This window comes from Lycorma delicatula, chromosome 9 (assembly GCF_047948215.1).
Source record: "Lycorma delicatula isolate Av1 chromosome 9, ASM4794821v1, whole genome shotgun sequence".
NCBI classification, from domain to species: Eukaryota; Metazoa; Arthropoda; class Insecta; order Hemiptera; family Fulgoridae; genus Lycorma; species Lycorma delicatula.
This window is the reverse complement of record NC_134463.1, coordinates 57,317,222-57,323,678: the sequence shown is the minus strand read 5'-3', so window position 1 is coordinate 57,323,678 and position 6,457 is coordinate 57,317,222.

Here is a 6,457-nt window from a genome sequence, read left to right as displayed (position 1 = left end):
AATATTTTCATACTATTGATGTGATTAGAGGTATGGTGCCCTTTTTTTGTATGTAGATTTTGTTGTTATTGTTAATGAACCTGGACAATAAAAGGTAGTAAATACTCTAATAAGATATTCTTGAATGTTTACTTACTGTTTGAGGGAATAAAATAGTTTGGTAATTACTTGACTGTTGAAGAATTTACTAAAATTTCTAGTAATCATTATACATGTAAAGCTTTAACAAATATTCACAGTAAAACTTTTATGAACGTTGGTGAGGTAGCACCAAATGCAAAGGAGTAACATTCCTATTAGATTAACATTTATTACAGTTTAAACTTAGCGACTTTGAGTTTTATTTTTGACCAGTTTTTAAGTAAAAAGAATGAAACAAGAGGTAGGAAACTTGAAACGGTTCAAAAAGCTGAATGTAAATATATTTCTTCAGTATACTGATCTAAAGATATCAGAAGAGTTTGAAATTACTTCATATCACACTATGTAAGACTTTTGATACCATTTTAAACAAGATTTTTCAGTTTACAAGTAATCATATAAGGTATCCAGCAGCAATATTTAAAAACAACAAATTCAAGGTAAAGAAATACTTCAGATTGCATATATAAAGAATATAACAATTTAATGAAAGATTTTCTTTACTTTTTTTGACAAATGAGAATGGAATTTTAACATGACTATTAACATTATCTAGCAATGGATAGGAGTAAGATTTTAATGTACTTCATGCAAGATAGTTATAAAAAAAGCACTCAGTCAGTTACAAATATTTCCTCATTACAGCAGAATATTTAAATTTTCATTTTCTTCTTCAACCACTTGATTCAGAGAAACGGTATAGAATATGTGTATTTTGAACAAATTTTAATACAGGACAAAAAAACATATTTTGAACAAATTTTAATATAGGACAAAAAACACAGATTAACTGTGGGGAAAAATATTAAATTATTAATTTCTTTAATTATTTTCAGGTCTGATTATTATAAATATTAAAAATCTAATACAAAAGAAATGCAATATTTAATATAAATAAATTATAGTGACTATAAAATAATTAATAATAAAAAAGGATAAATAAATACTGAACTATTTTACTAATTATACTCATTTAGGCCTATGATTTTAGGTCTTATTGACTGTAATTTTTGTACTCTTACTTTCATTTTGAACAAAGTATTGGAAAAAGGAATGTTTTTTTGTTTATTAAATTGAAGATATTATTCAGCTGTTTTTTCTGTTTAATATCTCAAAAATGCTTTTCTTTCTCTAACTGCAGATTAACCACATTTAATAAAATTTATTGCAAACTGCTGTACTTCAAAACACAAATTTTCAGTTTTGTTGGAATAGTGTTGTTCCTGTTTTCATTTTAAATATACCAAAGTAGTAAAAATATAAATTTTATTTATTGGTTCTGTTTCTAAACCAATAACGATTAAACTATCTAATGTGGGAAAAACAGGGTTTTCTTTATAATTAAAACTGAAGAATCATTTTATTAATTTTATAATTTTCTTAGGCTATTTCCAATAATATTTTCATCATTATTCTTGTTTGCTGCTGTTTCATATATTGAGAAGTTTCTTTATTTCAGTTTTTTTAACTTTATTTTGAGAAGTTTTCTATTTATTCTTCTCTGCCTAATCTGAAATTAACATTTTCTTTTAAAGAATTCCATGCTCTTTCCTTATGTGCTATCAATTTTGGTATCTTTGGGTAATGATGGAAATTAAAACCCAAGATAATAGATAAACGTTTCAGGAAAATATCTATTCACGTAAACAGCAAAACATACAGCCATTTTACTCATGTAAAATCTCCAAACACTAACACCCTTATCAGATGATCATTACAATGAACTACTCTATAGATTAAAATAAATAGCTCATGTTCTTTCCCGTGCTGTACTAACATTCATAAATTTAAATTTGTTAATATTTTCAGAAAAGGAAATTACTACATTGTCACTTACAAAATAGATAAAATTATGTAGCAAGCTAACGAAGTGCTCACTGATAATTAAACATTACAACCCACCTACGAAAGATAATTTAAGATGCGCTGGATGGATTAAACATACATTCACACACAAATAGATTAGTTGGCAACGCCAAGTAGCAATTAAGAAATTTGGTGAACTAACCTTGTAAATATTATTTCTTATCCTTGTTGATATGAATCTGACGACTCTAGTGTAGTATCTTGTTATGATAGACAACTGAATTTCTTTGTAGGGGATGTCTTTCAATAGATTTCTATAGCTTTTAATTTATTTATTATGAAATATTTATTATTATTTTCAGCAATACATAAATACTTGATTTATAAAATAAATCAAGTATAATTTATAATTAGGTATTGTTTATTGGTTCTACTTCTAAACCAATAATGATTAAACTGTCTAATGTGGAAAACCAGAGTTTTCTTCATAATTAAAAATGTGAAGAATATCATTCTATTAATTTTTTAATTTTCTTAGGCAATTTCCAATTATGTTCTCATCAGTGTTGGCATTATATCTCTAGAGTTATGCTGCAAGAACCATAACATCACTGACACACTGTTGGACAAAATAAATTAAAACAGAGATAAATAAAACAAAAAATACATACATAAACATGTATAAAAGAAGACTTAGTACAAAGAAATATGATAGATCTAAAAAATCTGGATACAGTGTCTTCTCCTGAACAAAAACTAAACAAATCATTACACAAAGAAAACAATCACCAAACAAAGTGTCTTTGAAGTATATAAACTGAATTGATCTCAGTATAGTATTCATTACATTAGTCAATTGAAAAAAGTTTCAAAAATGTAATGATCACTTGAAAGTCCTCCATAGCAACATAGAGTCAATGATTGCCACCCATCTCATACACACAAATCTGTCAACGTTAACAACAACCTTGATATACTGCATGTACACAAAAAAATCTCACATCTTAACACACTTGAACATTGTGATATATTAAATCAACAAAAGAATTCAGATGCATTACACTTAACAGTTGCACTTTAATTAAACTAAAATTGTCTATTTAACTAAACATAACCACCAGCCTTAAGATGAGTTAGTGTAAGGTTGATAACATCAGTTACTGAAGATGGTCACGTAGGTAACTGTAAGCATAATGAAGTAAACCCACCAGGTTGGTCTAATGGTGAACATGTCTTCGCAAATCAGCTGATTTTGAAGTTGAGAGTACCAACATTCAAATCCTAGTAAAGGCAGTTACTTTTATACGGATTTGTAAACTAGATCATGGATACCAATATTCTTTGGTGGTTGGGTATCAATTAACCACGCATCTCAGAAATGGTCGACCTGAGACTGTACAAGACTACACTTCACTTACACTCATACATATCATGCTCTGAAGTTATACCTGATGGTGATTCCCAAAGGTTAAATAGGGGGAAAAAAAATAAAAAAACATACTGAAGTAAGCTATTAAAAATATTTTATTTATTTGGTTTAAATTAGTTCTGTATTTATTTTATATGTTATTTGCCAAAGTTTACAAAATTTCAGTTGGTACACAGGGTAGAGAAAGGTTGGACTGGTAACTTCTTACTAGGCTTCTTACTAGTTTTAATGTTTTGCCATAGTACAGTATGGCCTCCACCATACTATTAATAGTGCCAAAATTACTTCAGATATGATAAACATGTAATACTGTGCTTATATATGTTTACACTTTCTAAACTTTGATGAATAATACTTGTAGTATGCCAAATAGGTATTATTATAGTCATTTTAAATTAAAGTCAAGTAGTCATTTCAAAAGTTTATATTATTAAATAATAACACAGATTATTTAAATCAAAATATATATATGACAAATAAAGATTTTATATACACAATGATTTTGGTAGTATGCGGTGTAAAATAACTATTGCATACATGCAGGATAAGTAATTATCATTTCTCTAATACTGTCTTCTAACACGACAGCAGGATCCTAGACTTTTTTTTTGTCTTCAGTCATTTGACTGGTTTGATGCAGCTCTCCAAGATTCCCTATCTAGTGCTAGTCGTTTCATTTCAGTATACCCTCTACATCCTACATCACTAACAATTTGTTTTACATATTCCAAACGTGGCCTGCCTACGCAATCTTTCCCTTCTACCTGTCCTTCCAATATTAAAGCGACTATTCCAGGATGCCTTAGTAAGTGGCCTATAAGTCTGTCTCTTCTTTTAACTATATTTTTCCAAATGCTTCTTTCTTCATCTATTTGCCGCAATACCTCTTCATTTGTCACTTTATCCACCCATCTGATTTTTAACATTCTCCTTTAGCACCACATTTCAAAAGCTTCTAATCTTTTCTTCTCAGATACTCCGATTGTCCAAGTTTCACTTTCATATAAAGTGACACTCCAAACATACACTTTCAAAAATCTTTTCCTGACATTTAAATTAATTTTTGATGTAAACAAATTATATTTCTTACTGAAGGCTCGTTTAGCTTGTGCTATTCGGCATTTTATATCGCTCCTGCTTCGTCCATCTTAAGTAATTCTAATTCCCAAATAACAAAATTCTTCTACCTCCATAATCTTTTCTCCTCCTATTTTCACATTCAGCGGTCCATCTTTGTTATTTCTACTACATTTCATTACTTTTGTTTTATTCTTGTTTATTCTCATGCGATAGTTCTTGCGTAGGACTTCATCTATGCCGTTCATTGTTTCTTCTAAATCCTTTTTACTCTCGGCTAGGATTACTATATCATCAGCAAATCGTAGCATCTTTATCTTTTCACCTTGTACTGTTACTCCGAATCTAAATTGTTCTTTAACATCATTAACTGCTAGTTCCATGTAAAGATTAAAAAGTAACGGAGATAGGGAACATCCTTGTCGGACTCCCTTTCTTACTACGGCTTCTTTCTTATGTTCTTCGATTGTTACTGTTGCTGTTTGGTTCCTGTACATGTTAGCAACTGTTCTTCTATCTCTGTATTTGAACCCTAATTTTTTTAAAATGCTGAACATTTTATTCCAGTCTACGTTATCGAATGCCTTTTCTAAGTCTATAAACGCCAAGTATGTTGGTTTGTTTTTTTTAAATCTTCCTTCTACTATTAATCTGAGGCTTAAAATTACTTCCCTTGTCCCTATACATTTCCTGAAACCAAATTGGTCTTCTCCTAACACTTCCTCCACTCTCCTCTCAATTCTTCTGTATAGAATTCTAGTTAAGATTTTTGATGCATGACTAGTTAAACTAATTGTTCTGTATTCTTCACATTTATCTGCCCCTGCTTTCTTTGGTATCATTACTATAACACTTTTTTTGAAGTCTGACGGAAATTCCCCTTTTTCATAAATATTACACACCAGTTTGTATAATCTATCAATTATTCCGGTATTCCGTCTATTCCAGGAGCCTTTCTGCCATTTAAATCTTTTAATGCTCTCTTAAATTCAGATCTCAGTATTTTTTCTCCCATTTCATCTTCTTCAACTTCCTCTTCTTCCTCTATAACACCATTTTCTAATTCATTTCCTCCGTATAACTCTTCAATATATTCCACCCATCTATCGACTTTACCTTTCGTATTATATATTGGTGTACCATCTTTGTTTAACACATTATTAGATTTTAATTTATGTACCCCAAAATTTTCCTTAACTATCCTGTATGCTCCGTCTATTTTACCAATGTTCATTTCTCTTTCCACTTCTGAACACTTCTCTTTAATCCACTCTTCTTTCGCCAGTTTGCACTTCCTGTTTATAGCATTTCTTAATTGCCGATAGTTCCTTTTACTTTCTTCATCACTAGCATTCTTATATTTTCTACGTTCATCCATCAGCTGCAATATATCATCTGAAACCCAAGGTTTTCTACCAGTTCTCTTTATTCCGCCTAAGTTTGCTTCTGCTGATTTAAGAATTTCCTTTTTAATATTCTTCCATTCTTCATCTACATTTTCTACCTTATCCTTTTTACTCAGACCTCTTGCGATGTCCTCCTCAAAAATCTTCTTTACCTCCTCTTCCTCAAGCTTCTCTAAATTCCACCGATTCATCTGACACCTTTTCTTCAGGTTTTTAAACCCCAATCTACATTTCATTATCACCAAATTATGGTCGCTATCAATGTCTGCTCCAGGGTAAGTTTTGCAGTCAACGAGTTGATTTCTAAATCTTTTCTTAACCATGATATAATCTATCTGATACCTTGCAGTATCGCCTGGCTTTTTCCAAGTGTATATTCTTCTATTATGATTTTTAAATTGGGTGTTGGCAATTACTAAATTATACTTCGTGCAAAACTCTATAAGTCGGTCCCCTCTTTCATTCCTTTTGCCCAGCCCGTATTCACCCACTATATTTCCTTCCTTGCCTTTTCCAATGCTTGCATTCCAATCTCCAACTATTATTAAATTTTCATCTCCTTTTACGTGTTTAATTGCTTCATCAATCTCTTCGTACA